This window comes from Saccopteryx leptura, chromosome 6 (assembly GCF_036850995.1).
Source record: "Saccopteryx leptura isolate mSacLep1 chromosome 6, mSacLep1_pri_phased_curated, whole genome shotgun sequence".
Taxonomy (NCBI): Eukaryota; Metazoa; Chordata; class Mammalia; order Chiroptera; family Emballonuridae; genus Saccopteryx; species Saccopteryx leptura.
The window spans coordinates 134,891,759-134,900,733 of NC_089508.1; the positions used below are offsets into that span (position 1 = coordinate 134,891,759).

The 8,975-nt window shown below is 39.3% G+C and overlaps 1 non-coding gene across 1 annotated transcript; it reads left to right on the forward strand.

The window, feature by feature from the left end:
• Nucleotides 1-8,899: 8,899 nt before the first annotated feature.
• TRNAT-CGU (transfer RNA threonine (anticodon CGU)) lies at nt 8,900-8,975 on the forward strand. Its single transcript has one exon. It is a non-coding gene; the product is annotated as a tRNA-Thr (tRNA).

Sequence of the window (8,975 nt, forward strand, 5' to 3'; positions counted from 1 at the left end):
CACAGGAGAAGCGCCCATCTGCTTCTCCACCCCTCCCCCTCTCCTTCCTCTCTGTCTCTCTCTTCCCCTCCCGCAGCGAGGCTCCATTGGAGCAAAGATGGCCCGGGCGATGGGGATGGCTCCTTGGCCTATGCCCCAGGTGCTAGAGTGGCTCTGGTCGCAACAGAGCGATGCCCCGGAGGGGCAGAGCATCGCCCCTGGTGGGCAGAGCATCGCCCCCTGGTGGGTGTGCGGAGTGGATCCCAGTCCGGCGCATGCGGGAGTCTGTCTGACTGTCTCTCCCCATTTCCAGCTTCAGAAAAAAAAAAAAAAAAAAAAAAGGTGAAAAAATTAGCCAATATTGCCTTCTCAATTGTTCTTGATATCTATCTGGAATTTTCAATAGTAAGCTCATTAAATACAAGTCCTTTTTCTAAAGGAGAGAGTCTAGCTTGTTCAAAGCCTGGTGGAAGTTGGGTTTCTAAGGCCATATGACAGTGTGGGCTCTGAGTTACTATCCAGGGGTTTCTTCCTTAATATTGTCAGATGCAAAATGAATGCTTGGCTGGGTGACTAACACCAAACATGCAGGAAGTGGTTTTAAAGAACAGTTTTCAATGTATTGTTGTATTTGATTTGCTAGAATTTTGTTTAGAATTTTTGCATTTGTATTTATCTGATATATTGTTTGTAGTTGTGTGTGTGTGTGTGTGTGTGTGTGAGAGAGAGAGAGAGAGAGAGAGAGAGAGAGAGAGAGAGAGAGAGAGATCCTGGCTGGGTTTTGGTATCAAGGTTTTATTTTAGACTTATAAAATGTGTTAGGAAGTGTTGCCTCTTCATTAACTTTTTGGAAGAGTGTAAGAAGGATAGGTAGCAAATCTTCTCTGAATGTTTGGTAAAATTCACTAATAAAGACTTCTGGTCCTAGACATTTATTTGGGAGGAAGTTTTTGGTGATTGTTTTAATTCCCTCATTAGCAGAAAAACAGATACAAAGATCAATGGAAAAGAACTTAGAGTTCAGAAATAAACCCACATGTATATGGGAAAATAATTTTTGACAAAGGAGCCAAAAACAATTGAGAAAAGAAAGCCTTTTCAATCAATGGTGCTGACAAAATTGGAGAGCCACAGGCAAAAGAATGAAACTTGACTATAGTTTGTCCCTGTGTGCAAAAATTAATTCAAAATGGGTCAAAGACATAAATATATATATAAGCTCTGAAACAATAAAATTTTCATCAAAGAATGCATAGGTACTAAACTCATGGACCTTGGTCTTAGAGAAATTTTATGAATTTGACCCCAAAGGCAAGGGAAGTAAAGGCAACAATAAATGAATGGGACTATATCAAGCTATAATGCTTCTGCACAGCAAAAGAAACTGCCAACAAAACAAAATGAGAACCAACTGAACGAGAGAAGATATTTGCAGATGACAACTCCAACAAGGGGTTAATATCCATTATATCTTCATATATTTTTAAGAACTCATACAACTCAATACCAAACCAACAAAGAATCTAATATACAAAATGGAAAGAAGACCTGAACAAACTCAAGAAGACATACAAATGAACACAGATATGTGAAAAGAAGATCACATAGCTATTAGGGAAATGCAAATCAGAACTACAATGAAATAGCACCTCACAACTGTTTGATTGGCAATTATCAACAAAACAGAAACAGGTAATAACAACTGTTGGAGTAGTTGTGGAGAAAAAGGAACCCTCATTCACTGCTGGTGGGAATTTAAAGTGCTTCAGCCACTATGAAAAACAGTATAAAGTTTTCTCAAAAAAAAAAAAAATTAAGAATGAAGTTACCATATGATCCAACAATCTCTCTTCTGGGTATCTACCTGAAAGTTTTGACAGCATTTGTTTGCAAAAATATATGCACTCTTGTCTTCATTGAAACATTATTCATAATGGCTGAGATATGAAAACAACCAGTGTTTTTCACTAGATGATTGGATAAAGAAAATACATATCTTGTAGGATGGAATACTACTCAAGCATAAGATGAAATACTGTCATTTGTGACAAAATGGATGGACCTAGAGAATATTACATTAAGTGAAATAAGTCAGTCAGAAAAAAGCTAAGAACCATATGATCTAACTCATATGTAAGATATAAAATTGAAACTCATAGACACAGATAACAGTATGGTGGTTACCAGAAGGAAGGAAGTTGGGGTAAAGGGGGCCAAGTATATGGTGACAGAAGATGATTTGACTTTAGGTGGTGGCCACACAATGCAATACACAGATCACATATTATAGAAATACATACTTGAAACCTATATAATCTTATTAATCAATGTCACTTCAATGAATTTAATAAAAATAAATAAAAATTTAAAAAATTTTCACAATGAGCTACATCATACAATTACTACATTAGTTTGATGTTTAAGGTACTGCAGTGTTTATAGAGTTTAATAATAATAACAGCAAAATTTACCAAAATTACTAGTAATGTTGTTTTGAACAATATAGAACTTCCTCTTACTAAATGTACATCTCAATGATTAAGAGACCTCTCTTTGTAAAATAATTCATCTCAAAAGAAGCAAAGTATTTTAAAAGTCTTTTTTTAAGCTCATGATTCTTTAGTATGAATTTTCAAAATTTAATCCAGTTTTAAGATGACATTCTATAAAGATTTTATGTGAAATAAAACATGTTTTCTAAAAATTAACCATAATACTCCAAAGACACAGAGTAAAAATATCAAGGAAATGCTCGATCTCACATCAAACACCAAATTTTCATCCACACATCTCCAGGTGCTAAGTTGTCAATGTTCCTTTCTTCTCTTTTATAAATAATTCCTCAAAAATAATTCAGTGGCAGCATGAAAGACACCCTTGATATCTCCCCTTGAAATTTCAACAAATTGAACAATGAAGGAACCCCAGCCGGGCTCACAGGCTCATCTGAAAGATTGCTCATCAAAATGATTAAAGGTGGAAAGAATAAAAAATGGGGGAGGGGTGCAGAAGATAAGCACTCAGTGGAGCTCCAGAGAGAGGTGAGGCTTTGGCAGTCTGGAGAGGGGAGAAACTGAGTGACTGAGTCTTCTGCTAGGAGAAGCAGAGAGATTGGGGGACATTTGGAGAGATACAGAACCAAAGTGGCAGCAGAGCATGGGGTCACAGCCAGTGTTCCCACGGTCTGCCAGCTGCTAGCATTTGGGACAGTGACACAAAAATGCAAAGTAATGCCCCCAAGCCTTTCAGATCCTGCCTTCCTCTTCTTGTGAGTGGCAGAGACACACCTCATAGCTAGTTCTACAGGGCCTCTCTTTGCCCTTAAGAACAGAGGTACACTGTGTCTGGTCCAGTGGTCTGTTGAGACACAGGGAGGAGCACTGGGAAGCCTAAGTACACCACTGCTAAAACATAAACCTGACAGCACACCCCATCCATCATTGTAACTGCAGCCCTGCCTCCATCATCACCACAGCAGCTTCTCAGCAGAGGACAGCCTGGGATTTTACAGAACTAAAATTTGTTATCCAGTGCCACCTACTGAAAAAAAATAGAAAAAACTCATGGAAGTGCTCTTTTTCTGTTTGGCTTGGGGGTGGCAGGAGCTTTTCTTCTACTTTTTGTTTTTCTTTAGGGTTCTTTTTTGTTATTGTTTTGTTTTAGATTATTATTTTTTGTTTTTGTTCTTTTTTGTGGCTTTTCTCTTTTATTTCTCATTGTTATTTAATTTAATTTAATTTTTTAATTGTATTTATTCATTTTATTTATTTTTTTTATTTTTTTATTTTATTTATTCATTTTTAGAGATGAGAGAGACAGAGGACAGAGAGAGAGAAGGGGGGAGGAGCTGGAAGCATCAACTCCCATATGTGCCTTGACCAGGCAAGCCCAGGGTTTCAAACCGGCGACCTCAGCATTTCCAGGTCGACGCTTTATCCACTGCGCCACCACAGGTCAGGCCTATTTATTCATTTTATAGAGGAGAGAGAAATGGAGAGAGAGACAGAGAGAGAAGGTGGGGAGGAGCTGGAAGCATCAACTCCCATATGTGCCTTGACCAGGCAAGCCCAGGGTTTCGAACCAGCAACCTCAGCATTTCCAGGTCGACACTTTATCCACTGTGCCACCACAGGTCAGGCTATTTAATTTTATTTTAAATTTATTTTTTAATATTTATATTTCATAGTTTTCTGCTTGATTTTTCAACAACACAACTCCCAAATATCATCAAGGTGGAAAAAAATAAATACCATGGCTACCCCAGAAAGAAACATAATTCAGAAAGAAAATGAAAGATCTCCAGAAAACAATCTCAATTACATGAAAACTTTGGAGTTAAATGATTGAGATTCAAAATTGAAGTTCTGAAATACTCAACAAGACACAAGAAAACACTGATAGGCAACTTAATGTCTCAGAAAACAAAATATCTCACCAAGAAAATTGAAACTTTAAAAACAGAGATGAAGGACAAAGTATAGTAGTAAGATATCTAAATCAGGAAATTGGCATTGATAAACGTGTGCATGTTGATAGTGCTGGTTTATTACATGTAAATTTTTGTGACCACTACTATAATGAATATACAGAACAATTATACTATTAAAATCTGCCTTATGTTTTGTTTTTTTTTGTATTTTTCTGAAGCTGGAAACGGGGAGAGACAGTCAAACAGACTCCCACATGTGCCCGACCGGGATCCACCCGGCACGCCCACCAGGGGTGACGCTCTGCCTACCAAGGGGCGATGCTCTGCCCCTCAGGGCGTCACTCTGCCGCGACCAGAGCCACTCTAGCGCCTGGGGCGGGCCATCTTTGCTCCAATGGAGCCTTGGCTGCGGGAGGGGAAGAGAGAGACAGAGAGGAAGGAGTGGGGGGGGGGGGGTGGAGAAGCAAATGGGCGCTTCTCCTATGTGCCCTGGCCGGGAATCGAACCCGGGTCCCCCGCACGCCAGGCTGACGCTCTACCGCTGAGCCAATCGGCCAGCCCAGCCTTATGTTTTAACTGTACATAAACCCTGGAAAACACTAACCTAAAATTTTATTATCTAGAGAATGTTATATATAAATGGAATCATAAGTATATGACTTTTTGAGATTGTTTTTCCATTCAGCACAATGCCCTTAAAATGGTGTAGCAATAGTTTCTTTTTATTGATGAGTAGTATTTCATGGTATGAATGAGTCACAGTTTACTTTTCTACCTATTGAGGGTCATTTTGGTTGTTTCCAGTTTTAAATTATTAAAAATAAATCTTCTATGAACCATAATGTACAGCTTTTTGTGTGGATGTAAGTTTTCATCTCCTGGGAATATATCTCCAAAAGTTTGATTGATGCATCATATGGTAAGTTCGTGTTTAGTATGGTAGGCAAAATTCTAAGATGTCTCCAATATTCACTTTAAAATAGGAAGGTGGGTTTGACCAAACCAGGTGAGTCCTATAAAGGCAGAGAGTTTTTTCTAGTTGATTTAGATGTCAGAGACAGAGGAAGTCAGAGGTTCAAAGCAGAAGAAGGACCAATATGTCCTTCATGCTTTGAAGATAGAGGAGGCCACATGTTAGGGAATGCAGGTAGCCTGCAGAAACTGAGAGCAGCCCTGGCTGATCACTAGCATGGAAATGGGAACCTCAGCCTGACCAGGTGGTGGCACAGTGGATAGAGCGTCGGACTGGGATGCGGAAGGACCAGGTTCAAGACCCCAAGGTCGCCAGCTTGAGCTCGGGCTCATCTGGCTTGAGCAAAGAGCTCACCAGCTTGGACCCAAGGTCGCTGGCTCCAGCAGGGGGTTCCTCGGTCTGCTGAAGGCCCACGGTCAAGGCACATGTGAGAAAGCAATCAATGAACAACTAAGAAGTCGCAACGCGCAACGAGAAACTGATAATTGATGCTTCTCATCTCTCTCCGTTCCTGTCTGTCTGTCCCTGTCTATCTCTGCCTCTGAAAAAAAAACAAAAAAACAAAGGACTGAAGTCTGCCATCAAGAAGAATGAGCTTTGGAGTGGATTTGCCCTCCCCCCAAGGCCATCCAGATAAGAACTCTTTATGGCTGACACCTTGATTCTAGCCTTGTAATACCCTGTCACATTGTGCTGGATTTTGGAATTTTAGAACTGTGAACTAACAAATTGTTTTAAGCTGCTAAATTTGTAGTAATTTGTTACACAGCAATAGAAAATTAACGCATTGAGGGTTTCTTTTTTTTTTTTTTTTTTTTTTTGGTATTTTTCTGAAGCTGGAAATGGGGAGAGACAGTCAGACAGACTCCCGCATATGCCCGACTGGGATCCACCCGGCACGCCCACCAGGGGCGATGCTCTGCCCACCAGGGGGCGATGCTCTGCCCCTCCGGGGCGTCGCTCTGCCACGACCAGAGCCACTCCAGCGCCTGGGGCAGAGGCCAAGGAGCCATCCCCAGCGCCCGGGCCATCTTTGCTCCAATGGAGCCTTGGCTGCGGGAAGGGAAGAGAGAGACAGAGAGGAAGGAGGGGGGGGGGTGGAGAAGCAAATGGGCGCTTCTCCTATGTGCCCTGGCTGGGAATCGAACCCGGGTCCCCTGCACGCCAGGCTGACGCTCTACCGCTGAGCCAACCGGCCAGGGCCGCATTGAGTTTTTAAAGAAACTATTAAGCTATTTTCCAGAGCAGCTGTAACATTTTACATTTTTACTAGCAGTTGTAAAAGAGATTCAGTTTCTTTGCACCCTTGATAATTTTGGTTTTGTCAATATATTTTTTTTCATTTTGGGTATTCTAATAGTTATGTAGTCATAGTTCATTGTGTTCTTAATTAGCACTTCCCTAATGGCAACAGTGTGTCTTTACAACATCATAAAAAGGTCTTGTCTGCCTGACCAGGCGGTGGCGCAGTGGATAGAGCGTCGGACTGGGATGCCGAAGACCCAGGTTCGAGACCCTGAGGGCGCCAGCTTGAGCGTGGGCTCATCTGGTTTGTGCAAAAGCTCACCAGCTCGGACCCAAGGTCGCTGGCTTGAGCAAGGGGTTACTCTGTCTGCTGAAGGCCTGCGGTCAAGGTACATATGAGAAAGCAATCAATGAACAACTAAGGTCTCGCAATGTGCAATGGAAAACTAATGATTGATGCTCTCATCTCTCTGTTCCTGTCTGTCTGTCCCTGTCTATCTGACTCTCCGTCTCTGTAAAAAAAAAAAGGTCTTTTCTAAGGAAAAGGTTTTAAAATTTGATGCTGTCCACATTTGGGGGTGTTTTTCTTTTATGGATTATGCTTTTGGAATCATGTTTAAGAATTTTTCATAAACCCTTAAGTCCTGAGTATTTTCTATGTTTTCTTCTAAAAGTTTTACAGGTTTATGGTTTACATTTAAGTCTATTAATCTATTTTGAGTTAACTTTGTATAAAGTGTTTTTTCTTCATTAATTTTTATTGGGGTATAATTGACATATAACATTATATTAGTTTCAGGTGTATGACATACTTGATATTTGCATATATTGCAAAATGATTACCACAATAAAGTCAACATCTGTTACCACACTTCATTACAGAATTTTTTCTTGTGTTAAGAACTTTTAATATCTACTCTCTTAGGAACTTAAACATGGAATAAAATATGCAATGTATTATTATTAACTATAGTCACCATGTATTATATTACATCAAATTGACTTAGTTACTTTATAACTGGAAGTTTGTACCTTATGACCCCCTTTACTCATTTCTCCCATCCCTTCTCCCCCACCTCTGGCAATCACCAACATATTTTCTGTATCTGTGATCTTGGTTGTTTTGTTGTTTTAGATTTCATATACAAGTGAGGTCATAGAGTATTTGTCCTTTTCTCTCTGACTTATTTCATATAGCACAATTCCTTCAAGGTATTTATGTCACAAATAGCAGGGGTTTCTTCTTTTTATGGCTTAATAATATTTCATTGTGTATATCTACAACATTTACTATACTTACTCATCCATCATTGAAAACTTAGAAAGCATTCATTCATATCTTGGATATTATAAATAATGCTGCAATTACCATGGGTGTATCTTTTAAAGTTAATATTTTTTCTTTCAAATAAATACCCAGAGGAGGAATTGTTGGATCATGTGGTAGTTCTAATTTTTTTGAGGAACCTCCATACCTTTTTCCATTTGGCTGCCAGTTTACATTTCCACTAAATGTAAACAAAGGTTTGCTTTTCTCCACATTCTCATTAACACTTGTTATTTCTTCTTTTTTATAATAGACATTCTAACAGGTGGGAGGTGATAACTCACTGTCATTTTAATTTGAATTGCCCTGATGATTGGTGACATTGTGCATCTTTTCATGCACCTGTTAGCAATTGATTATATAGTCTTTGGGAAAGTTTCTATTTGGATCCTCTGCCCATTTTGTAATGGGATTATCGCTTGTTTTCTTTTTCTTTTTTGCTACTGAGTTGTATGATTTTTTATATTTTTTCTATATTAGTCCTTTATGAGATATGTGATTTAAAAACATTTCCTCCATTCAGTTGTTTGCATTTTTATTTTGTTGTTGGGCTTCTTTTCTGTGCATAAGTCTTATAGTTTGATGTAGTCTCACTTTTTTGTTTTTGTTTTATTGCCTTTTCTTTTGGTATTAGATAAAAACAAACAAACAAACAAGCAAAAATCATTGTCAAGAGGTCAATGTCAATGGGCTTATGACCTATGTCTTTTTCTAAATTTTTTTCTAAAAGAATTTATTTTAATTCAGGAATACTTCTACTGGGTATCTATCCCCAAAACTAAAAAACATTGTTACATAAAGACACATACACTCCCATGTTCACTGCAGCATTATTCAGTGGCCAAGACATGGAAACAACCAAAGTATCCCATGATAGAAGATTGGATAAAAAAGATGTTGTACATATATACAATGGAATACTACTCAGCCATCAGAAATGATGATGGCCCTGGCCGGTTGGCTCAGTGGTAGAGCATCGGCCTCGTGTGCAGGAGTCTCGGGTTCGATTCCCGGCCAGGGCA